The following is a 26,958-nucleotide window of genomic DNA, read 5'->3' on the forward strand; positions in this document are numbered from 1 at the left end:
TCATTCAAACGCACACACATACACTACGGACACACACTCGCAGAGGAACGTGTTGTTAGCGCTGCTCTGATGAATTAATCAGTAAAATAGTTTAGCAACTTAAAAGCTACGTGACATTTCTCACCAGTGAGGTAATAACTGCGGTTCTTGAGGTAAATAAACTTAGTGTCTCTATTAATAGCGAAACTGCCGTGAGAGACGCATAGACTCAGGTAGGCTAATTCACACTAATTCCACTCTCTCTCTCTCTCTCTCTCTCTCTCTCATAACTGTGTTAATAACTGTATTAGTCTGTTATGAATGGCTCAAGCCTCTGTTACTAGTTATGAAATGCCGTTTTGGAATTAGCAATGGAGGCTTGGGATGAGATGCGGAAGAAATTAGTCCCCCACACGAGTGTTTTAAGGACAAAACCCAGACAAATGTCTTGAAATACAACATCTGGACAGTGTCTTGAGGTGTGGTAACTAATAATAGTATAATTGACTCCAGACTGTTGAATTATTAGAAAATAATGCATTTAATTGGTTAGGATCACTTGTGTCGCTTTACTTTTTGCATGTTACAGATAGACTTACTCTGTGTATTAAGGCCGGTTTACACCCAGGATAACTAGTATTAAGTTGACACTATAGCTAAAACGAGCACAGAGGAACGATATCGCTGGAATTACATTTAAATATAAAGTTCCACAACAACTTTGCGCACGCCCTGCAATTATGCCGTCTGCCGTGTTAAATGCTCAAGCATAGTTATATAGTAAATCATTGAATCATTCACTTAATCAGTTCATTCAAAAACACAGATGAGTGAGTCATTGAATCACCATTACTGTGTTGCTCGGAGATGCTCAACTCTTTGGCTTCAGGAACTGTTTTTGTTGCCGGAGCATAAAAAAGACAAACAGATAATATTGTCTTTAGAGTGTTAAGTACTTGATTTTAACTTATTGTTTACCTAACTGTGTAGTTCAGAAAAGCAGTATAACTCGCAATTGTGCTGTCTGAATGTCAACATTGCTCTGATTACCTACATGTATCTGTTGTCCCCAGCCCCTTCATAAGGTTATTTTTCTCTTTAAGGTGGCCTCCGTCATGTTTTTACACAGAGCTGCACGTGTTTAATTACAGTCATTTTCTTAATTAGTCTTCGGTTATTCACTCTAAAAAAAAATGCTGGGTTTTCAACCCATTTTTGGGTAAAATATGGACAAACCCAACCGTTGGGTTTAAAAATGCAATTAAAAAAAATTTAAACCAACGGTTGGGTTTGTCCATGTTTGACCCAACCATAAGTTGAAACAACCCACCATTTTTTAGAGTGTTGTGTAACAGTGCACATGCCAACAGACGCGTGTGTGTGTGTGTGTGTGTGTGTGTGTGTGTGTGTGTGTGTGTGTGTGTGTGTGTGTGTGAAAAATCCATTTCCATGCTCAGACACGGGGCTACGTTCAATAACCCACAAGGCAAGAGAGAGGCGCTTGTCTACACGCTTTGCTGTTGTATATGACCCATTCTGGATTTAGTCTTGTCACATTGTTTATAATGTGTCACTGACACCATGAAGGTGTTTAATGTTTCAGGTCATTTGTCGCTTAACACTGTATAAGCAGGAAGAGGAGAGATTTGTGGTTAGAGCTGTACTCGGTTCCTGTCTGAAAGGGCTGGCCAAACCTTTCTGAATGAAATCCAGCCAGTTTCACCAAGAGAAATCAATCTCAGTGGTGGAAGACTTTTTTCTTTTAGGACATTTGTTAATCAGTTTCGGCTGTCCTGAGCCAAACATGCATGTGAGGAAGTAAACACAAGTGTGTGGTTGGTGTTGATGTTTCTTCTTGAAGTGCACTGCAGTCTAATTTATCTGAAGTTTCTGTTTTTGATAAGGTAGGCTTCCAAAAGTAAGAATCTCACTGATTTTTTTCATAGGGGTGTTGATTTTTAACAACTTATAAATCTTTGAAGATCAACCTGCCGTGAGCTATGAGGTTGTTATTGGAATATGCTTTTGTTAAAGCCATCGGCCTGCATATTTTCAACATATTGTTTTATAATAAAATAATTGTTAAACAGCAGAATTCCTGGTGAAAACCTACATTACCCATGATACCGCAAAGAAATCTCCATCAGTCAGAGAATCGTGACCACTTGTGTGTAAATATGTATATCTTTAATTTCAATTGTCATTCAAAAGAAGTTGTAGTTCTTTTCCTCATTAAAGCTATTAAGCTATTAAAGTATACACAGTCTTGTACCTTTTAATTTTTTTCAGATTTTCAAATAATTTTTGCTTCAAATCAGAGTTTGTAGTATTGTTATTGGCCTCGTAGCTGGTTGGTTTAGTTCATAGCTTATAACTCTTTAACAAAGTCATTTTAAAATCTCTAAGGGAAAAATGAATGGAAAAAGTAGCAAACAAAGGCCACTAAAAAAGTGGGCGGACACTGTTGCACTCTATAGAACCAGATCCATAATCCTGAAAAATGCATAAATATAATGTCAAAGAAAAGCAGTTAAAACAATTGCAATATGCTCCTCATTAAACATTTTCATATATAAAGAATCTTTGTGTTTATTCAAAAATATAAGTTTTTTTACGTGACATCACACCTGTATAGGAACACCCACCTGGTGGGCAAAACAAGGCTTTCCTCTGATGCCCGCCAGTCGTTTTTTTACCAGGTTTATAATAAGTGCTAAATAACGTAGTAAGACGGTGATAGTAAAAAAGACCAAATTCGTTATGCACCTTATTGATGATGCATACTAGGCAAGCAGATGAACCCAGAATATAAAAACACACAGTTTCTCGTTAAGCAATTTTTCCATCAAAAATCATTATAAAGAAAAAGCGTTGCGTTCATTTTCTGGTCTCATCTGCTCGCCTGTATATAGTAGGCATCAAAACTGAATTTTATCTTTTAATATCAATGTTTTAGTATAGTGTTTTTCATGTTAAGCGTTTTAGAATGTTCCGCTGTTTTTAGTAATTGAAACACTGCAGCATGTGCTGTATGTATATCACAAGTGCCCAAAACTTGTATCTTAATCACTTATTTTTGTTTTTGAGATGGAAAATTGATAGGGTTGTGCTGCAGCGCTATGGCAGTTTTGTTCACCAGGCCTCTGCGGCAGTCACGTGACTGAAAAGTGAAAACTATAAAAAGCCAATAGTTTTAAATTGCACCATTTACATTTTTTTACATTTTTTTTTTTTTTTTATCTTAGTAAATCTAATGTCTGGAATTGCAAATTTTCTTTTGTCTCCTGTTAATGTTCACAGTTCATGTAAACATCATTTTGTCCCTTTGAGGCACTCCAGAGCCACTTACTCTATTCCATACACTCTATTATATCTTGTTAGGAAAATAATCCTCACAAAACAGGCTACTTCGGACAAGAAAGTCATTGATTATCTTTGCATGGATTGATTGCATAAATCAGTATAGTCAGGTTGTAGGCTTGCAGCTGGTCTCACTGAGACTAATTTCCTAATGGACGTTTCCATCTTAAGTCCCATTCCAACTAATTAAACTTCACAGAGTTTTTCTTAGCATTATTTGTTTTCCAACCCCTCACATTCCTCCTCCTTCCTCAGTTAAGGGCAAAAGATGCAAGTGGTTGGTGACGTAATGCATTCTCAAAGGGAGGAAAAACATCTTGGAGGTTAATGCACCATGGTGAAATGTTAAGAGTCAAAGCCTTATAAAGAAAAAAAAACTCCAAGCTGAAAGCTTTATCATCTTCAGAGCGTTTGCAGTTATAAAAAGGAAGTATAGCTAAGCTAGTCTTTCTGTAAACAAAGGCTGTTAATAAATGTACCGTGGGATAAAAGACAGGCCACATTTAAATTCTGTCATTTTTATTCAAATTAGGAAATACACAGAACGTTTTAGAATATTTAATCATTTAAAATAAAAGTATTGACGTAAAATGAAAAAATACTCAATGTTATGTTTGGTGCCTGTTTTACATAGCTCAACACACACACATTGAAGTATAGTGAAACGATTTGACTTCTAATCCCTGAGAACTGATTATGAACAAAATTTCAATTTCATAATGTGCTTTAAACTTCTTCCTTGAAAAAAATATGTTTGGGGATATATATAAATATATATATTTCTTGGTCTCTAATCAAATAAGTAAGAATGGCTATGTAAACCCATTTTACAGCAGGTAAGATTACTTAATCTTCTGCTTCAGTGAAAATAAAGATATTTTCACAAGTGGTCTTTTGAATCCACTGTACTTAGAAACCCGTAAGAACCTTTGGTATCAGATGTAGTGTAAACAGTGCTGTAGGACTACATGTAAAGAATGAGAACACCCCACTGGTCTCCATCAAACATAGAGCACAGCTCCAGCTGTCAGACACTGGGAATCTATTGTTCTCCCTTTGCTGATACATCCTGCCATGTGTGCGCGCATGGCTTTTGTCATTTACCTCCCTGGCTACGTGCTAAAGGATGTGCTGAACCTGCTCTGGTGGACATAAGTACAACCAGATGTGACAGGCCAGTTAAATTAGACACCTTGGCTGGCTCTCTTCCTTCAGGGCATGTAAAGGTAAAGCAAATGAATCTTGAGTGTGTAGAGATAATCCAATGTCTGTCTTCTCAGTATGGCCAAGGAACGATGATCTACTGCAAGTTATTCCTGCAGTACAGAGAGGTCATTCAGAGGACAGTGCCGGGGATAGTACTTTAATTGATAAACATGTATTTATAACATTTAGCTTGACTAGAGGAAGTGTAATAGTAATATCCATGAGCTAGTCATAGTAAGTAACTTTCCTGTTAAGTACTGGCAAATGGAAGAGTAGATTTGAAATTTTATTTGCTTGTGATGTTCAATGCCCTTTTGTGATTTCTGGGTCACTGCTAATGGACTAGCTTTCATAAATCGCCATGCAAGCATCAGAGGATACAAAAATAAATGTACATATTATGATATCGAGACTTGTCCTCTTTATCTATTTTGAGCCAATGACCTGCTGTATCCTCTGTAGAGTGGTTCATCTGACCCAGCTGAAAATTTTTATGTTTGCAGTGGGCTCTTTGCCATCCTTTCTAATAAAAGGATGCTTTTTAACAAACAAAATGGAGTTGCTTGCCACAGAAATGTATCTATTAGCCTGTGCTACAATACTAGCACATTGATATTTAGCTGCTAAAGTGTTGCTAGGTGGTTGCTTACTGGCCTAACTCAAAAAAAAGTCTGTCTCTCTATGATATGTACATTCTCCATAAATATAGTTCAGGTCCCTTCTTTTAAAGTTAGTCTTGGGAGTTTTAGAGATAAGTAAGCTTTATGTTTTTGAAATAAGTTTAAAAAATTGCATTAATTTGATCAAAACTGCAGTAAAACAGTGATACATTTTTAAATGTAATTTATTCCTGTGATGACAAAGCTGCATTTTGAGCATCATTACTCCAGTCTTCAGTCACATGATCCTTCAGAAATTATTCTAATATGCTGATTTGGTGCTCAAGAAACAGTTCTTATTATCAGTATTGAAAACAGTTGTGCCGCTCAATATTTTTTGTGGAAACCATGATGAGAGTTCCAAAGAAGAGTATTTGAAATAAAAAATAAAAAATCTTTTATGACATTATAAATGTATTTACTGTCATTTTTTTATCAATTTCATGCATTCTTGATGAATAAAGGTATTCTTATATACATATATATACAAATATATACATACATATATATATATATATATATTTTTTTTTTTTTTTTTTTTTTTATGGTATTTTTTGCCCACCAAGCAAACATTTTCAGATCACTCATGTCCGAACATTATTTATGTATGACAAACGGTTCGGAATGAATTACGCTAAAGTTCTACAGAATAAACCTCTTGCCTTAGCAAGGTCCACTAATTGAAAACACCAGTACATATTTTTCATGGAAATGGACTGTAAAATTAGTCTCAGAATTTCCAGTTTTTGCAATTGTTTCAAGATGTTACCTGTATTGTTTATTCTTAAAAGTTCAGAATCAGTCCGTCACAGTTTGTTAACCCAAGCAAGAGCCCCCCCAAAAATACACATTAATGTAAACAGTCTTGCAGATTGTATTCATCTTTGTATATTTGAGCTGTGTACGAGTCTCAACGAGTCATCTATCACTAGAGCTAAACACGTTGTTCTGTTCTGTTCTGTTTGGGGTCAAAGTCTGTGGCAGAAAACAGCTTCAAAACAAAAACCTATCTCAAAATTTCTAACGTATATAGAGAGAGGTATGGAGTTAAAAATGAGGCATGTACAAAAAAACTAAATACTCCAAAAAACAATGTATGATACAAATCTCTTTCTTCTCTGCAACACCTTTCTTCACTCATCATTTTGTTTTTCTAATGTTTTCAGATGACCAGATTTAATATTTTTAAATGCACTTTTGTATTTTTTTTTTTTTTTTGAGCATAAATAATAAAGCTATTGAAAAAAAAAGTAAATTGAACCAAAAAAAAGTTAAAGTTTCTTTCTGTTTTGTTTACAACATGTTATTTTTGCAATTAAAAACAGCTTTCCTTTTGCAATACCCATATTTGCACCCAGTCATTATTCAAATATCATAAAATAAAGAAATCTAGCAAGAAGGGAAATAACAGTGCTACGCTCCACTTGTATGACACTCTCTATTTGGAGAAAAAGAGCTCATCAGCCGGGCCATTAGCGCTCAAGGCTGCCAAGCCACGAGGCACTAGTTGGCTGCTGTTTTTAAAAGCCCCCGTTTCTCCAGATGTAAACAGAGAATCTTCCCCAAACATTGCCTTTTTAAGACTTCTCAGCAAGAGCTAGGGGGCGACCTCTTCTGCCACTCGCTGAAGCTAATGAAGGGCTCCGCGAACAATGGCTCACATCGACACCGTGTTGTCACGCTTCTCCACTTCAGTCCCCCCACTCTTGTCTAAATTTAGTCTTTCCAGAGCATGGGTCTGGAGGAGACAGCCGCTCCAAACATTAGTCTCTGCAGGCTCCTTTATGAACGAGGGCGAAAAGGGGATCTAACCCTGATGGACGTTTCACAGACAGATCTCACCACCCCCTTGCTCTCTCTTTAGCCATATCCAATCTGCCTCTTTGACCTTCATGGCTCGATGTGTCCAGGAGGAAAATTCATCTGGCAGAGAGCACGACACAAGGTCAAGGCTTTGTCTTGCTTTCCTTTATAATCACTCTTATCTCTCCTCTCAGGCAGATGTCTTGGTCCATTTATGCCGAGACGTGGTGTGAATGAATGTCTGGTTTGTGAAGGTCTGCTACTTAAATATATACATTCTCACAATTAGAAAAAGGTCAGCATATGTAAGACAACATGTTGAGTATTACATTACAATTAAATAAATACAAAAACACACTTGAAAAATATCAAATCTGACCATCTGAAGACCTCCGCAGAAAAAAAAAAACACTGTTCTAAACGCTAATAGATTAATCATTAACACACAGATTACAGTTTATCCATGTGGGTGTGTGATTTCATTAGGGAACTGTTTGTGTTGCCAGTGGTCAGTGTAATGATGATCTCCAGAGCCATATTATATTATTAGATAACAGATTTCTCAAGGCCTGTTACACACAATGTCCATCATCATGAAGATGACCATTTCACTCCCATTAATCTTTGTGTCATGAAAGCAAAAACACTCTGTGGGCTTTATTTAAATATTTTTTCAAATGTATAGGAGAGCCCAAGGCTAGTCGTCACACGAGAAAGTTGTCACAAATGTTACATCTCAGTAGTTTGTATATGTGTTGCTCTAGTAGTGGTTTGGTTTCAAACCATTATATGTGATTTAAAAAAAAAGTGAAAATAATAAAACCCCAATGGTATATTACATGTTCAGTTATTGGTGCATTAAAAGTTAAATGAACTTTTTTTCCTAAGCAAAAACCGTGGAAATGTCCAATAGTGTTTTTGTAGCCAAGACATTGGGATATGTGCTAATAATTCACTTTGTATGGGAATAATCCGTGGAGTAACAGGTGTGACAACTTGCCCTGGTCTCTTGTACATTGTGATATAATGTTTAGATTTTATATATATATATATATATATATATATATATATTCTGATTTATCCAAATCTTTTGTGACATTTTATTTGGTTAGACCGAATAAAACAGCCACCAACATGGAACGTCTTCATGTGGAGACCCAGTTTTTTTAACCCAACTGTAAATCTGCTTCTTTCAAGAAAATAAACAAACCTCTTTCTCCCTTTTTTCTCGCCCCCCTCTCTAACTCTTTTCTCCCTGTGACTTGTATATGATTCCCAGCATTCTGTAAGCAAATGCTTTCCCATATGGGGAAGCGCAGTGCTTTTGAGAGGAAGTTAATTATTTTAAATAACTGTGTCTGTGCAGAGCCCGTGTGTTCCCAGGCAGGAATGGCAAGGAGCCCTCTGTTGTTAATGGTTTCCACATGGACTCTCAGAGAGGCCGGCCAAGACTCTAGCACGGGCAGAAATCTCCAAATTTAGAAGAAATATGAAAATTGTCAAACGTGCCTTCCTTAGGCTGAGACGGCGGGCCCGGCCCCCTAGCCTGAGCCCTCCCTCCCCATCCATTCTCATCCTCGCACATCGCGGGTCACAGCTCGGGGTCACGGGGGCTCTTACACCAGCCAATCAAGCAGCTCGAGAGGCTTTCCCTGATGTGCCGCTCTGATGGTGGACCAGCCCCTTGCCTCATATAAGGTAATAGAAAAGTCTTTGCTCCCCAAACCGGCCATGCTTCAAAAAGGAGCCTCGCGCCGGGAACACACTTCAGATGGTGGAGCGCACGGCATCCATAGGAACAGAGCAGGGACCCCCTCTCTGCATCTCTATCCATCCCGACACCAAATACCCAGCAACCTCCCACCCAACCAAAGTGGCCAGGACCAGTGCAAACGATCCTCCTTCTTCAAGACACAGACTGCGGTAAGTCTATCTCAACTTATTCTAACCATCCGACTGGGTTCGTGCAGGTAAATATACATTAATTTGTTGGTTAGTCATTGCTCATGTTGGTTCTGAGATACTGATACATACCAGGCATGTCGAGCTGTCATTGAGAGCAGTGTGACACTGAGCTGATCCAGCTGGTTAAAAACACTCCGCTGATACAGTGAGCGTGTCCCCTTCAGGTATTGAGAGCGATTAGGGTGCCAGGAAACAATCGCAAAATGTGGCTTTCTTGTAGGAGTGCACTTAAGAATCAAAGCTCAATCAAAGTCCTCTGATTAAGACAGGGTGGAAGTACTTATGAGAACCCGGTTTTATGTTTTCAAACAGCATTGATGAATTGCAGATGACTGGCTTTGTGCTTGCATGCTGCAGGTTGAGAGTGTGCTAGAGAGCGTAACAGGAGAGTTCACCTGGGGATAGTGGGGAGAAATGTGAAATGACCTCACAGAGCACAGTCCCGAAAACCTCAGCGGGGAATGTGATCCGGCTGCTGTGTAACTGGCCTTTGAACTTGACTTTGAACTTGAATTCTGCGAAATCAGATGATAAATTGATATAAATGGGAAACTGTAATCAAAACATCTCTCATTTGTTATTCAATCACCATATATTTTACAAATTTTCACATGCATTATTGAGCAACTCTTGCATACATTTTCAGAAAACCAACTTAAATCTACTGCTTTTTGAAAACAACATCTGACTAAGCTATTAGACTTTCCACCATGTGCAGTATCTCCTGTCAATAAGCACATTAGGAAGTTTACTAAATATCTCAGCAGCAGTGTCTAATGAAATTGTTAGAGCAAGAGAAATAAGGGGCAGACCTCCATCCCCCACACTCTTTCTTCCATTCCGCCCATTCTTTGTTTCTGGAAAGACCTTGTTGCAAATATCAGATGCAGGGGGGAGGAGGAGGAGAGCCAGCAGATGTGGCCAGCTGTTGGTAGGCTTGGGTCAGCATTTAACTTTTCTAGTCCAGGGATGCCACTCTGGTGACCTACTGAAACGCACTCTGTGTCTTTCACACGCACACACACATTCCAACACATTCGAGTTGAATCTTAACATGCCCATATAAAGTAAAAGACATGTTAATCCACCACCTGAACATCGCAGATAGACAGAAAGTTTGCATCAAGAACTTCCAAAGAACAATTATGGCACATATACATCCTGAACTTTTATGCTTTGGATGAAAGACTTTGAGCACACTCAATCTGGCTGCATTTAGCATAAACACTTGTATTTGTTGCAATGTTTACAGTTCTTGTGTGATTTAAAACCATTAACTCTATTAGCCAACTATTAGCTAGACAACCAAAGATGTTCATCTGATGTTTCATATTGTATTGTCAAAGCTGAATTCTTTAATATTGACATATGCAGCATTTTATTGTGTGTGTGTATAATATATTTATATACATACACAATAGTGTGCTGCATATTTCAGTATTAAATAATCCAGCTTCGGTAATATGAAACAACACACTATATATATATACTCAATTCAATTATATACAGAATGACATATTGTTGGTGCTCATTTATTCAATTTTGTGCTACTATAAATAGTTAAATATTTTGTTGTATTTAAAAAATATAATACATTGTATTGTATTATTTGTACATAATATAAAATATGCATAATATATAATATAAATTAATACAGTACAATAAAAAATATAATTATCTGAGCACCAACACTGGGTTGTGTCAACCCATGTTTGGGTCAAATATGGACAAACCCAACCGTCGGTTTAAATTTTTTAATTACATTTTAAACCCAACGTTTGTGTTTGTCCATATTTGACCCAAACAGGGGTTGAAACAACCCAGCATTTTTTAGAGTGAACATCCCATATTAGTTGTGAAACATTATTAGCTTTGTATGCACATTTATTCACCTAATTGTTACCAGAGTCCTGAGTCCAGAGTCACAAAATCTAGTAAATCTCAAAGTCTTATACTCTAATCTGTCATTATACAGTAAGTCTTGCTGGATAGATGAACATATGTGTGTTGATGGACAGATGGACAGATTAGATAGAGGGATGGAGGGGTTATTGAGTTGGAGACAGTGAGGGAGGGAAAGGAAGTGCATTATTTATTTTCTGAGGAGTCAAAAGTCTGGCAGCCATCGGAGCAGAGTGCTTTCACATGACCCTGTGGTGGCCTTGGTGCTTTGGCCTGTCCCCCGCATCACTTGCTCCCCTCCCCGAGCCCCTGGGGACCCCAGTTCCCAGGGTCACTTTCACATGAACAGTGGGAAGGGAAAGAAGGGGGGTTAGGTGCTCACTAGGGACTGCCCAAAGCTCGTGTCCACCCACTCATAAGGGTCCACACAGCCTCAGGCCCCCTAAAAACTAACATGAGATTTTTAGGGACTAGCGCACCCCCGGTTAAAGCTCTAAGGTGCTGATAGAGACGCTGTCCTGTCTGGGTGTGTTTTTCCACATACTCTCCACAACACTCCACATTCCAATTACTTGTGTTTAAGGAATGCTTTAGGGGTTTGTCAGTTCCTTTTTGGGCCATAAAGCGCTCCTGCTGGGCATTTGCCTTGTAAAAGGGGATGTTGGTTTTAATGATGTTTAGATGTACCTGAGAAATGTTAAAGATCTCCTATCTCTTGTCAAATGCAAATGTTTTCTCTTCATTTTACCCTTGTCAGATCTGTTGAAGAAATATGTGGCATATGAGAATGGCATATCTTAGCAAAGAAAGTTTGTCCTTAGGCATCAGGCATAACACTGACCCAAAAAGTAACATGCTTGTTCAAGCAGTTTTATTGTCACAAACACAAAACAATGCATAAATCAGCCTCTCTAGCTTTCTTCTTTTTGCCAGACTAAATGGCACCACGTAGAACCAGTTTTGAGAAACCTGGCTTTGATATGTTTGTAATTTAAACAGAAAAAAGAATTCAAAAGTGTAATTTTAATTGGTTAGTAGGTTAACTGTAAATTACCCTATCATATATGTTAAAAATATTACATTTACCGTGTAGTTCTACTGTAAAATACTATACAAATTTTCATTTTTTTTTAGTAGACACCTTATTATTTACAGTAAAAAACAGACATCCCCAAAAGGCCCTATATTACACATCACATTGGATTTTAATTAAATATTTATGTTTCTCCTTATTTATTTGATCAGTTATGCGCATTAGGTTGTTTGTTACATTTTATGCTGTTTAGTTCATATTTATTGCATTATTTTAATGTTGTGTGAGCTACCCTTCAGGTGTTGAAATAGTCCTTTCCTTCATAATTTGAGTCGTTATCAAATGTTGTCAACATATCCACAGCTGTAAGTTTTTACCATAATTTTAACAGGACTTTTTGAATGTTTTCTGAGCACAGCAGTCATTGCGCGAAGAGGGGTTGTATGGACTTCTACTGAATGACCTTATGGACAGAGTCACAGTGCAAGTGTCGAGCAGAAGATCACAAGCCCCATAGTATTGTTCCAATTACACTAAACCTCATTCTCAGTAAAACGTTACAAGGTGTGCACTAACAATGCATCCTCACGAATTCTATGATTTCCCGATATATATCTAAACGTAGATAACGACTATTAAGTTCAACCTTTATTGGAATGGATGAATATTTGTGTTTGTAGTTCGCGCATAAGCCTGAGCTTCAGAAGGGAGATTAGCTTCTAGAGCTAGACAGAGCAGAGAGAGGTAACAGGCGGTTGCCCTCCCTCCCTCCTCTCTCCCCTCCTTCACGTTTCCTGTCGTGATGATTTAAGGAGATGGGGAGAAATGAGAGGGAACCTTAAAAGGCAATGTTTAGGCATGCTTGCGCTCTCCATTATCAAGCCAGAGTCTGTGTCTGTGTAAACACGGCATCTGCCTCTTCTGTGGAGGTGAGCGCTTTGGCACCAGTCTGGACTGTCACTGTAATAACTCTCTCTTTCGCTCTTTCACCGTGTCCCTCCCTCTCTCTCCTGATCACATACACACGTTTACACAGATCACATGCCATTTCCATCAGCTCCATGATTCACTCTGCTCTCACTGATGGTTTCACAGTGTAGTAACCCTGACATGTGTGTCATTTCATGAGAAGAGTACATGTTTGAATTTATTTTCTGTTATATTTTATTATTAACTTCTAATTTTGGTTAGCTTAGTTTTTTAAGTTTTAGGTTTTTGTTTATTTAATATGAAATCAATTGTTTAACGTAATATGTATTATATTTATAATTTTCTGTTTTAGTTTATATTTTTTTATAGCTGCTAAGATAACTAAGCCCCCTAAATTTGATTCTGATTGATCATTAGCATCCATTTATTTATTTATTTATTCATAATAAAATATTGATAATTTTTCAAAATTTCATGTTTAATCAGTGCAGGTTTTAAAGATTCAAAATGTATAATATACACAGAATTAGAAACTGAAACCAGAAAGTTATTTATTTTTATTTGAGTTACTTTTGGAGACATGCACAAATTACTTTTAATTTCAGTTTATACAATTATTTTATTTATTTATTTTTAATTTCAGTTAACAAGAATATATTCTGACATTTAGTTTTATTTTTTTAAGCTATTTTTTAAGCTAAAAATGTGTACACACTCTGAATAAGTGAGTTTCAAACTGGACTTTAACATAAAATCAAAGTCTTTCCACATTTCCTGTTTGTTTTTGATTGTCTCACGAATGGTTTATTTCTTGAACCACTGCACACACACACACACACACAAAGAAAGCAGCTGGCATGCTGCAAAGCATATAAAGCTGGTAACACTTAGGCAATCTTCAGATCAGGACTGTAGACTTCCTCCTAAACGACCAGACTGTGTGTGTGTGTGTGTGTGTGTGTGTGTGTACAGGTTTATATTACATTGACCAAATGGTCCCCATAAGTTTAGTAAAACCTGAGTGTGTGTGTGTGTGAGAGAGAGAGAGAGAGAGAGAGAGAGAGAGAGAGGGAGGGAGAGAGGTTCAGGTATTTCTTATGTTATGGGGACAAAATGTCCCTACAAGGATGGCAATACCAGAAACTGTGTGGGGACATTTTTTGTTCCCCATGAGGAAAACAGCTCATAAATCACACTAAATGATGGTCTTTGTCATTGTAAAAATGCAGAAAGTTTTCTGTGATGGGTAGGTTTAAGAGTTGTGTGTGTGTTGTATACATGGTTTATGAGGACACAAACGTGTATAATGACATGGGTATTACAACAGAAACATGGTTTATGAGGAAACTTTCTGTGTCCTCATAAACCAAATGGCTAAAAAAACATACTAAACAGTGTTTTGTTTTTGTTTGTTTTTTGAATTCACAAAATGGCAAAAGTTTTCTGTGATGGGTAGCTTTAGGGGTAGGGTTAGTGTAGGGGGATAGAATATACAATTTGTACAGTATAAAAACCATTACGCCTGTAAACCACATATTCAAGTATGTGTGTGTGTGTGTGTGTGTGTGTGTGTGTGTGTGTGTGTGTGTGTCAATGCTCATAGAAAATTAAGGCCATCTGGTATTTGTGGAGGTGTGCGAGGTTCAGCTCAGCATACAGCCAAACTGCCTTAGTGGCACTTCTCATACAACAAAACATGCCAAGAAATCTGAGACATTCTTTGTACGTCACGCTTGAAATAACCATTAACATACACAGATTTTGAGAAATTATCTTTACAAAAAAATAGGACATGAAGAGACAGAAATTTTAATACACATAGGCAGTCTATTCCCATTGTGAGACAAATTTAACTCTTGCCTTCCAAGTAGGACAGAGCCTGGGAACTAGGGTTTAGCCAACAGGATGTAATGTTTATTATTGGGGCTCACTTATTAGGCAGTAGTTCAGTATCAGTATCTCCTCATAAGTGTAGAGCCTGGGAGCAGGATGTGATTGTTGAGTTTTCCTCACATGGAATAATAACTGACACATCCGGCTTTCTCACAGAAAGGATATTCACAATTCTGTCAGTCAGCATGTCAAATATAAGACTCAAGGCCTGGGCTATACATACTTGAGCAGATTTTTCTCAAAGTGGTGGTCGCTAAGTTTCCTGGTTTCTTCTACACCTTCAGCTCCCTTTTGCCTTTTACGTCAGGCTCCCGCTGACTGTGACTAGAAAAGGGAATGTATGCAGGCAGTGCGGCGGAGAGCGACGGGGGGAGGGGAGGGGAGGGCGCGTGGAGCAGTGACAAACTATCTAACTATCTGCTTCCACAATCACGGGCCGTAAGAGGCTGAAAGAGTGAATGTTTATCGAAAGCACAGCTACATTTTCCATTATCCCAAAATAAAATCCCTTCAGAATTCCTTATATGGGCTGAGGGAGATTCCAGAAGGGGGATACGAGACAACCTAAAGCTCTAACTTGTTGGAAAAGACTCAAAAAAAAAAAAGGCTTAGGAATTTTCATGTTGTTTCTCCTTTTTCCCCCGTTTTTTGGAGGAGCCTTCCTGCTTTTTAATTTAATACTCCACAAATTAAATTAAGAGGGATTTGTTGGGATTCTTAGCCTCCTTATCAAAGCTGCCTGGGGCATTCTGAAACCCTACAAGGAAAATTGTTGATAAGGTCTTTTCACACATAGTCAACTGAGAAATGTGTGGAAAATCACTGATATTTGTACCTCACGACCGAGCTATTCTTCAGAGTTGTTGCACATGACACTGGAATGATGGAGCCTGACATGTGCTGCAATTGCTGTTTATGAAAGCCCATCTTTATCTCTCATTACAGAGTCTGCAGGGGAGAAACTCTACATAGGCTCAACATGGACAGTTGACACACAACAAGCTTCAGGTAAGAACATATTCCCTTCCATATCCATTTTTTAAATGTTATGGAAACCTGTTTCCGCCTCAGAGTAAAATAATAATAATAATAATAAAGGTAATTGCAACTTTCTATCTCACAATGTGATTTTAAATCTAACAATTTATTTCACAGTGTGACTACATCTAAAAAAGTAAATTTCATATCTCATAAATGAGACACTATCACACATTTGTGACTTTAAATCTCACAATTGTGACTATATATCTCAGAATGTAAATTTTATATCACATAATTATGAGATATTTCACATTTGGGGTGTTTTTACTTTATATCTTGCAAATGTGATTATATCTCAGAATGTAATTTTTTTATATCTCACAATTGTGACTTAATATCTTAAAGGGTTACCCAAAAATGAAATTTCTGTCATTAATTATTCACCCTCATGTCGTTCCACACCCGTAAGACCTTCGTTCATCTTCGGAACACAAATGAAGATATTTTTGATGATATCTGAGAGGTTTTTAATCTCCCACAGAAAGCAACGAAATTACCACATTTAAGGTCCAGAGAAGTAGTAAAGACATCGTTAAAATAGTCAACGTGACTACAAAATTGTTGGATATAGTCATTATTTTTTTGTTTTTGTGCACAAAAAGTATTTTTGTCACTTCATAACATTAAGGTTGAACCACTGTAGTCACATTGACTATTTTAACGATGTCTTTACTACTTCTCTGGACCTTGACTGTGGTAATTTCGTTGCTTTCTATGGGGGATAAAAAAAAACCTCTCAGATTTCATCAAAAATATCTTAATTTGTGTTCCGAAGATGAAACAAGGTCTTACAGGTTTGGAACGACACAAGGGTGAGTAATTAATGTTAGAAATTTCTTTTTTGGGTTAACCAACTCTTAGGGGAAAAAAATCCTGAAATGAAAATCCTCTCAGATTTCATCAAAAATATTTGTGTTCCGAAGATGAACGAAGGTCTTGCAGGTTTGGAACAATACGAGGGTGAGTACTTCATGACAGAAATTTCATTTTTGGGTAACCCTTTAAGACTGACTTGAAATCTTGCACTTGTGACTATATCAGTTGTTACTTGAAATATCACAATGTGAATATTTCTTATTTTCTTTAAATTCACCTCACAATTAATCTGGACTCTGAGGTGGAAACAGGCTTCCTTAGAATATACTTGAAAGGAGGACTAAGTGGAGGTTTTTCCTTTGTTGTACTCAGAATTAGGTCAACGTGCTTCATTTCAGTCTATAAACAGCAACAAAGTGGAGCCAGACGTGCTTGTCAACTGAGCCCTTGAGTCCTTTTCCAAAGAATTGTACTGTAAACTGTGAACAGTACCTTGTGGATAGGCTGCATATCTGTGTGTTAATGCCTGCTGCCCTCATCTCTCTCCATTAACCACAGCACTGATGGGAAAACCATTAGAGAGCTGTGTCGGAGTGAGCGAATGATCCTGCATAATCGTACCCGCTTCCTGGTTGGAGAAGTGAAAATGATCCACAAAATATAGAGAGTTGCCTGTCTGTGAGAATGAGCTCAGCTTTGGGTGCTATACAGTAGCATGTTGTGGTTTCCACACACCACAGCATCAGACAGCATTCAGAAAGCTCACAGCACTGGAGCGAGGATTTTCTGCTATGCTGATGCCAGTGTGGTGTTATCATATGACTGGGAAGGCAGACTCTTTTAAAAATATTCAAAACATGTCGTCTGCTTATAAACGTATCTTCTGCTCTGAGAAGATAAAACTCATATTGGCTCACATTTCTGACAGGTTTATGAACCTTTTCAGACTTCCTGCCTTTTCACAAAGTTCAAGTATGTGTTAAATCAGCCTGTTTAGCCACCTCAGTAAGCTTCTCATGTCTACTCGGGTGGGATTTTATAAGATGAGAAAGGACGTCCTCTTGAACCCGGCTTCCCTGCGGACTGGTCTGATTGAGACAGAGGAAGTGGTTGTGTATAAAGGGGCGTGGCCTTGAATTCTGCGGTACACTGAGCCGAGTGACTCAGGGGCACTACGGCAGACGACTGCATTGATGTTGCCTTTGAACTTGAGTACAGATGTCCACAGCAGTAATAAACATCCTGTTCTGTAACCACAGATCTGTGCCGTACCGCTGGGGGCAGAGCAGTGCTAGAAGTCGGAGCGAGCGTGCAGTTGTTTATTCAGCGGATTGGAGTCCTGCAGCTCCAAGGTTTTTCTTGGGCGACGGCCACTTTCAGAGGCAAGAGCTCATGCTAAATATCCCGCTGTCAGGCTGGCAAGCTTATTTGTGTCTGAATCACTAAGTAAAGGTTTTCCGTTATCCTGGGTGGCATTCCAAAGCAAAGTGAGCGGATCAAGGCTAGAATAGAAGTGTGAGAGAACTAGGAAGGAAAAGGAGCTGAGATGTTTGTAGGGAGATCAGGGCATGTAGGTCAAAGCCATTTCCTGTACACCCACAACACTTACCCCACACACATCCATCAATTTTAAAAGCAACGGGCCTAACTAATGCATCCATCACACACCGAGAAAAGTTTTGTGTATAAACAATTTTCAGTCAGAAATTGCTGCTAAATTTCACAAACAATTACAAAGAAACTGCATTGAATTGAATGTGAAATTTCAAAGTAGAAAATCTGAAACAGTACTTTCTTGTAAAACGAACTCCAAGAATCTTTGTTTGTCTTTTTTTTTTTTTTTTACAGTGTATTCATTTCGGGATTTTTTTTTTCTAAGAGTTAGTTCACCCAAAAAGGAAATTTCTGTCATTAATTACTCACCCTTGTGTCGTTCCAAACCTGTAAGACCTTGTTTCATCTTCGGAACACAAATTAAGATATTTTTGATGAAATCCGAGAGTTTTTTTTTTTATCCCCCATAGAAAGCAAAGTAATTATCGTCATTCAGGGTCCAGAAAGGGATTAAAGACATCGTTAAAATAGTCCATGTGACTGCAGTGGTTCAACCTTAATGTTATGAAGCGACGAGAATACTTTTTGTGCGCAAAAACAGAACAAAAATAACGACTTTATTCAACAATTTCTTCTCTACCCTGTCAGACTTGTACGCAGTGAACGCAGTTCAGCGCTTCCGTGTTTATGTCCGAACGTCGGCTCAGTATTGGCCCGCTCCTGCGTCAGCATCACATGCATGCGTCGTGGTGCTCACGTGAACAGCATCGGCCAATACTGAGCCAGCGTTCGTCAGCGCTGAACTGCGTTCACTGCGTCAACTGCGTAGGAGACTGACAGGGAAGAGAAGAAACATAACATTAAGGTTGAACCACTGTAGTCATGTTGACTATTTTAACAATGTCTTTACTTTTCTGGACCTTGAATGACTGTAATTACGTTTCTTTCTATTGGGGATAAAAAAAAAACCTTGGATTTTATCAAACATTTCTTAATTTGTGTTTCAAAGATGAACTTACGGGTTTGGAACGACATTAGGATGAGTAATTAATGACAGAAATGTAATTTTTTGGGTGAACTAACCCTTTAAATACTGAATAGCATACTAAATAAATACTGAATAAAATACTAATAAATAGCATCTATTCATGTGTAATTGAGGATTCATCTTCTGCCCCTGATCTTTAAATTTCATAGCTGTGTGTCAGACCGGCTGGCTGAGTGACAGACTGAGGAATTCATCCAAACCTCTGGTTCTTTATATGAGACTGAGTCATGAATATGAGACTCCCATGTAATCAACAGGACGTAGGAGGACACTGATCAAAGACGGTAAGACGTCAAGCACAAAAGGAGTCCTGCATGATTCATTCCCGCTACAGTCCTCAGGCCCAAGGTGCAGTGCTGCATCTCTGGTCAACTGGGAGTCTGAGATGAAGCACTGTAGCTCGGGAGGAAGGGCACTGCCTGCTAATACAATAAACATAAGGTACCTTGATTTTACATTACAGATCTCTATTGAATAAAATGTTCATTTATTATTAGTAGTTGCCTAACCATTATTGTTTCTGTTGTTGCAAGTCTTCCATCATTTCCCCATCCCCGGGGTCCAGTTTTCCCAGGAATCCCTTGGGCAATCACAAGGGGGATTCCTGGAAATACTGTTCTTGGGGGTGGGGCTAGACAACTAAATATATCAAATGATAATGATAGCTGTACCTCTTTAATATTATCATGTATTACTATAATCACAGTTGTATTATTGCTAATTTAGCATGTACTGCCACATTTAGTAAATATATAAATATATTCATTATCATTCAAAAGTTTGGGGCCGTTGAGATTTTGTGTGTGTGTGTGTGTGTGTGTTTGAAAAAGTTTCTTATGCTAGCAAGGCAGTATTTATTTGACCAAAAATACAGTAAAAACAGTAATATTGTGAAATATTATTACAATTAAAAAAAAAAAAAAAAAAAAAACTGTTTTATATTGGAATATATTCTAAAATGTAATTTATTCCTGTGGTGGCAAAGCTGAATTTTCAGCAGCTCATTTTTTTTAAGTATAGAAAGTTCAAAAGAACAGCATTTATTTGAAATAAAAAATCTTTTGTGATTATTTTAATGCATTCTTGCTAATGAAAAGATTTTTTTTTTAAATTACTGACCGCAAAAGAATAAATTTCTTTAAAAATATATTACTGACCACAAACTTTTGAATGTGTGTATATTGCAAATGTAAGACATTTTTTAAAGATAAAGATATATTACATATCCTTTATATATATATATATATATATATATATATATATATATATATATTATGATATATTATCCTTTACAATATGATTTAATAAAACTATTGTTTATTCATCTGTGTTGATACTGAATCCTTTTTAATAAATTTCTGTTTAAACAATTGTGTTTATACTGCTTTGTAGTCCTTATACACTTAAATTTAACATGTGATATGAAGAAACAGCGCCACCTATTAGTTGAAATGTACAGAACATCAAACTATAATGTCCACAAGGGGGCGCAGCTAAGTTCACATTGTGAGACGGTTCAAATGAAAACCGCAGCCCACACGTGGTGGCTCGGATTACATGCATTTTACAAAGTGTGACTGGAGCAATTTACATATTTTCTGTGGGATACAGTTATAATAACAGTCTTTTATATATTATAAATATACGGTACCCCTCTATCTAAGTTTAAATGTAAATGTGAAAATAGGAGACCATTAATATTATCTATTTTTTAGATTTGATTATAATACTATCTGCACACACAGATTTCAGTGAGAACCTGTATACGGATGCTCCAACACCGATGTATGTGCAGTGAGTCATTGAGGATTAAGTGGGCGGAAGATGCTCATACATTTATGTGAGATTTCTTATACTGTTCACTGTTCATCAATGCTAGCAATGAAAGTGTGACACTGTGTGGAAGGAAAAGATCCACACGTTTGGCCCTCTGACAAAGACCTAAGGCAATTATCTTTCTTTCTTTCTTTCTTTTTTTAAAATATAATAGTAAACAACAAACTGTAAAGTAAAAGAGATTGTCATTCAAAACAACTCACTCCTACTATCAAGGTCTCCACAGAGACATCAGATGTAAAAATGTTGATGGTTTGCTTACAATTGAAGAGGGGGAAGGGAAAGGCATGAGGATCTGCGGTGGGTTGCACCATGTCACGTTCAGCTCAACAGCTGCCTGGTGGAATCCAGCTCTGTTGATTCTGAGCCTCTGAATCCACATTGGCAGAGACGCTGATACAAAGACAGCTTCAGAAGACAAGATGGTAAAAAGCGACATCATAACCATGTGGCTTCCAGGCAGCACACTTGTCTTCGGGTGTGTGTGTTAAGAATTTAAAAATGTTATACATAATTACAGTACAGCATGGTTTTCTTGTTTATGTTTGTGATTTTTTGTTGAATATGTTTTGTGACAAAAGAACAACTGTAAAAAACTTTTAAACTTGCTGCTCAAGTCTCTTAAAGCAGCATGATCATGACAAGTTTGAGAAGGAGAAAAGTAATCTGTTTTTTTCCACAGACTAGTCACTGCCTGTTTGTGCTGTGGTTAAAGGAAATTTTAAACGGTAAGAGTAACTTGCAAGATTTTTCACACCTTTGTTCACTGATAGCAGTTTAGCAAAAAAAAGTCTGAGTCATGAAGTCTCAAATGGCTAGTACACGTGTCTAGAGCATTAGAGGGATAATAAAATGCTGTTTCAGAAATGACTATTGTGATCAGCAAGTATAGAGTAAACCTGATGTTTAGGACAGGATTTAGACTAGAATTTAATCAACATTTAATCAGGTTAATGAGTTTAGTTACTTCTAAATGACCTGTTTTTGTATAAAACACATAGAATTGTGATTAAATAAAGTTGGCTGATAATGCTAGTACAAACTCTGACCTACATGTTACACAAATCTCTCTGTTCTGGCTCAGACATGCACTTATGACGCAGTGGAACAGATCTACAGAATGCAGAGACTTGTATGGTTGGTAATTGTGTGCAAATGTGACACACACTAAGTGATTCATCTGATCATGGCACACCTGGCATGCCAAGGTGTGTTCTTCCTCTTCCCTTCATTTTTATCGTGCAAATGCCAACATTCCCAAGGCCAAACGTCTTTAGCCATCTGCTAAACCAGGACCACACACTGCCATTCCATTTGGAGTGAGAATTCCCGTGATCTGCCATACTGTCCACCGTGTGTTTGGTAAGACGACCAGGGCGTTTCTTGTGTGTATCTAGTGACGGAATAACTGCCAATAGTTTAAGTGGCAATTCAATTCAAATATTTGTTCACACGTAGAAACTTGAAAAAACGTGTCCAGTTTTCTTAACTTTCATAATGTTCCTGCAACATTCTTTCACCTTAAAGGGATAGTTCACCCAAAAATGAAAATTTGTCATTTACTCCAAACCTGTATAAATTTCTGTTCTACTGAACATAAAGGAAGATATTTGGAAGAATGTTTGTAACCAAGCAGATCTCACCCCCCATTGACTACCATAGTATTTTTTTTTTTTCCTACTATGGTAGTCAATGAGGGGGCGAGATCTGTTTGGTTACAAACATTCTTCCAAACATCTTTCTTTGTGTAGCCTACAGCAGAACAATGAAATTTATACAGGTTTGGAACAACTTGAGAGTGAGAAAACGATGGCAGAATTTTTGGGTGAACTATCCCTTTAATTTTAACAAATCAACATTCCAATAATATTTCTACTTTCCATATTGCTAATAGACTGTTGCAAGAAACGTTATGCTAACCTTAACAACTCAACATCCTAGAAACATTGATTTGGACTATTCCAAGAAAGTAAAATTTCAAGTTTCCATAATGTTAATAGAATGTTATTTTAAGGTTAGCAAAATGTTCCTGCAATGTTCTTTCAACTTAATTTTTATCAGCAACTCGACACTCTGTGACAAATAAATGCCTCTTTACTCTCTTGAACACTCAAATGTGATTAGTAACATTCCAAGAACGTAAAATGTTTCCATTTTGTTAATCAAACGTTTTTTAAAGATTGCATTGTTACTGAAATGTTCTTTCAACTGAATTTTCATGAACGAATCAACTCTATGAACTTCTATCTGTTACATTCCAAACACTTAAAGGGTTAGTTCACCCAAAAATGAAAATTCTGTCATTAATTACTCACCCTCATGCCGTTCTACACCCGTAAGACCTTCGTTAATCTTCGGAACACAAATTAAGATGTTTTTGTTGAAATGCGATGGCTCAGTGAGGCCTCCATAGCTACCAATGACATTTCCTCTCTCAAGATCCATTAATGTACTAAAAACATAGTTAAATCAGTTCATGTGAGTAAAGTGGTTCAATATTAATATTATAAAGCAACGAGAATATTTTTGGCGCGCCAAAAAAAACAAAATAACGACTTATATAGTGATGGTCGATTTCAAAACTGCTTCAGGAAGCTTCGGAGCATAATGAATCAGCGTATCGAATCAGCAGTTCGGAGCGCCAAAGTCACGTGATTTCAGCAGTTTGGCGGTTTGACACGCGATCCGAATAATGATTCGATACGCTGATTCATAACGCTCCGAAGCTTCCTGAAGCAGTGTTTTGAAATTGGTCCATTTTTTTAAACAGGCCTATACATCTCACCCACTCGAAAGACATTTGACAATAAACATGAGTGCTCTACAAGGTGTTGTTTAACTGGTTTCACTATAAACCATTTTAGTTATTTTTACACCGTATTAAAGGGATAGTTCACCCAAAAATGCTAATTCTGTCATCATTTACTCTCCCTCCAGTTGTTATGTGAACTATCCTCACACTAGTCACTGCGAATATTCTGGGATTTAAATTGTCTGTTGTTATGAAAATGACACCGATTAACAACATAGTCATGAAAAGTGAACTAAAAATTTACAAACTTGATAGTTAAGGCCATTAAGGAAGCCTATAGACTATGTGGGCCTTTCATAGCCTAGGCCTACTGTGTATGAGGTGTGGCTAATCCTTTAGCATGAATAATTCACAATCACTCAGTCGTTCACTCAGCGTTGTCCTCTTATGGAATTAATGTAACTGCTCTCTGCGTGTTAAGTTTGCGTTGCGAAACGTCAAAGCAAATGCCAGTTTAAGATAGGGTGTGTCGGAAATGTGTGAGCCGATGAATGACGCCACATGCTGGGGGGCATTTCCAGAACTGTGCCGCGCTGGGTGTGTCGGAATGTGCAAAGGTGCCTTGTACTTTTCATTACAGCTTCATGAGACGCTAATTAAATATTTGGACACCTTATTCCTTACTTCGTTATAAAATTAGTATATTTGTCTGCCAAATATATGTTTATGTTTAATTTGTATGTGCTGAATAACTAAATAACTGTATAGACTTAAGTAGCTAAAATAACGACATTACAGTTTGCTCTGGTATTCTGAATTCTTTCTTTTCCCACAGCACGAGTCTTCTAATTACATATACAGTGAAAGCGCAGGGGGGACCTGCAATAGCATCCCCTCAGATAGTTCTGTGTTACAAGACATTGATATTATTTCAAATGGATTGGTTTTCATTTACCCATCATAGTAAGCATACAATTACTGAACCCAGCCCACCAGCTGACGTTCAAAAAACAGGAAGAAATGTGATCTTTTCCTGAAGCAGCCTGTGTATCAAAGGATCAGCGAAACCAATGCAGTGTCTTATTAATTCCACAAGGAGGCGCGTGTGTTTGACTAGGGAGGAACTAGCATGTGTCATGACGTTGCCTGAAGCATTTATGGGATAAGCAGCACATTAAAAATTATTCTGAACTTTGTACTGGGTGTATGAGCCCAAATCATAAATTTGTGGAGTAAAATATTAAATGTTTTGATGAATTTTGTCCCTTATGAAAGTAAACAATGAGAGAAACGTTTTTCTTAAATCAATAATCCAGGATAAATAAAATGAATGTTTTATTGATTTGCCATGTGTCATTAATGGAAGATATCAGACATTAAATTCATCATCCTCGATCAGGAGTGTTTATTATTAGGAGAGTTCTCATTGATAAAGAGTGATGCCCTACAGGAGGCGTGTGTCATCATGCTGTATATGGACTGGCCACTCCCGGTTTATCCAATAGTCCACAGAGAGATAATCTGCTGCTTGGATGAGATTAAGTCTGATGTAAATTCACCTCATGACACACGGACATCAATTTCAAACCCTCTGACGCTTACAGCCTATTTTTAGATTTCTTCTCCGAATCTTATATTTTAAAATGATGACTGGATGATGAAATTATGAATTTTGCGTTGTTATCCGAGGCTTAATACAAAATACAAATTCTTTGCTTTGCAAACACTGCATTTAATGCAGCAATATAATGGTTAAAAATGAGCAATGACTTTAAATAAAACAATAAAAGGATTTTCTTGGCCTAACTGCATTCTAATGGCCATTTTAATTGCTTTTCTGATGGCAGTGCCCCAGGGAAATATTCCAGAAAGATATTTTTGATTTCACATACACACACAAAGTGAAATAACGTGTAAAATCTATTAACACTAATATTTAGTGCAATAAAGTTGTTACATTTAAATATTCATTGTTCTTTACTTTTTACATTTTATTCTGACAACAGAACAGCAAAATGTTTGGACAAATTTAAATATATAATTTCTTACCTTTAATGTAGGTTAGTTTTACCCCTCCCCCTTAATGTTAATTTTCTAAATGCTTTTAGGTATATTTTAAGCAAAAAAAAAAAAAACTTTTTAAAACATTGATTTCATTATGCGTGCTGAGGAACGCATGAATTGAGGGAGATTAAGTGTAGCGTGGATTACATTACAGCTCCAGCAGTACGGTTTGTGGTCACGTGACGCTTGACTCGCGCTGTCTGTCAGGACTCCTTCCATAAACGGAAGAGTGGCCCTGAGCAGAGCCTTTAGTGGGCAACAAGTCATTCATACTTTATGACTGAAATAATGTGCTTTAAATAATACACTAAAAGCTATACAAAAAAAAGTGTTATTTGCAAAAGAAAGTTAATACTTGGTCATATAAGGTAGTCACATTTAGTTTTGTTTACTACACATACTGATGCTTTTTGTTGAAAAGGTTTGTTCTATGGGCCTAAAATCCCCCTATGAGCAGCAGCTGTTTTGTGCATGTGTTGATCTGAACTCCACCCCTTCCACCCCTTCCCCCCCCATTCTTTTTCCTCAAGTGTCCCATTCGAGTCTAGACTTATTCTCAGCACATTTTACTAACAAGCAAGTTATGACTATGCTTTGATTTGAAACACCTAGAGATGACTAAAAAAACAAGTCTGACAATGCTGCTGCAGTGCTGATATACAGATATATATAAACTAATTAGTATCACAAAAGAATAATCCACTGTTGAATATTAAAAATGCTGGCATGTGATTCAGGAAAAATGAACTAAAGTGGTTGTTTCTGTGGTTTGTCAAAAAGCACATTAACCAATTTCCACACCTGCCATTTGAAGCCATTTTAATATTTACAGATATAAATCCTGGAAATTGAAAACACCACGAGCACCTAGAACTACCCCTCACCCCCACAAGAACTGCTTTCCTGGAATACAGCAATACCTTGAGATCATTTCCAAAATGATGTCCGTTTCAACACTTGAGACAAAATCATTCAAAGCTTTACATTTTTTTTTTTTTTTGAGAACCAAGCATTTTGCTTTCTCAATTTTAAACCATTTCATTTTAATTTTCACTTTCAGAAAAAAAAAAAAAAAAAAAAGAAAGAAAGTTTGATGCCTGGTTGTGTGGTACTTCAA

At 37.3% G+C, this 26,958-nt stretch overlaps 1 long non-coding RNA gene across 1 annotated transcript; it reads left to right on the forward strand.

The window, feature by feature from the left end:
- Positions 1–1,265: 1,265 nt before the first annotated feature.
- Positions 1,266–26,929, forward strand: LOC127494790 (uncharacterized). The gene is made up of 3 exons (XR_007924971.1): positions 1,266–8,930; positions 15,676–15,738; positions 19,339–26,929. It is a non-coding gene; the product is annotated as an uncharacterized LOC127494790 (long non-coding RNA).
- Positions 26,930–26,958: the final 29 nt, after the last annotated feature.

Source organism: Ctenopharyngodon idella, chromosome 14, assembly GCF_019924925.1.
Source record: "Ctenopharyngodon idella isolate HZGC_01 chromosome 14, HZGC01, whole genome shotgun sequence".
Lineage (NCBI taxonomy): Eukaryota > Metazoa > Chordata > Actinopteri > Cypriniformes > Xenocyprididae > Ctenopharyngodon > Ctenopharyngodon idella.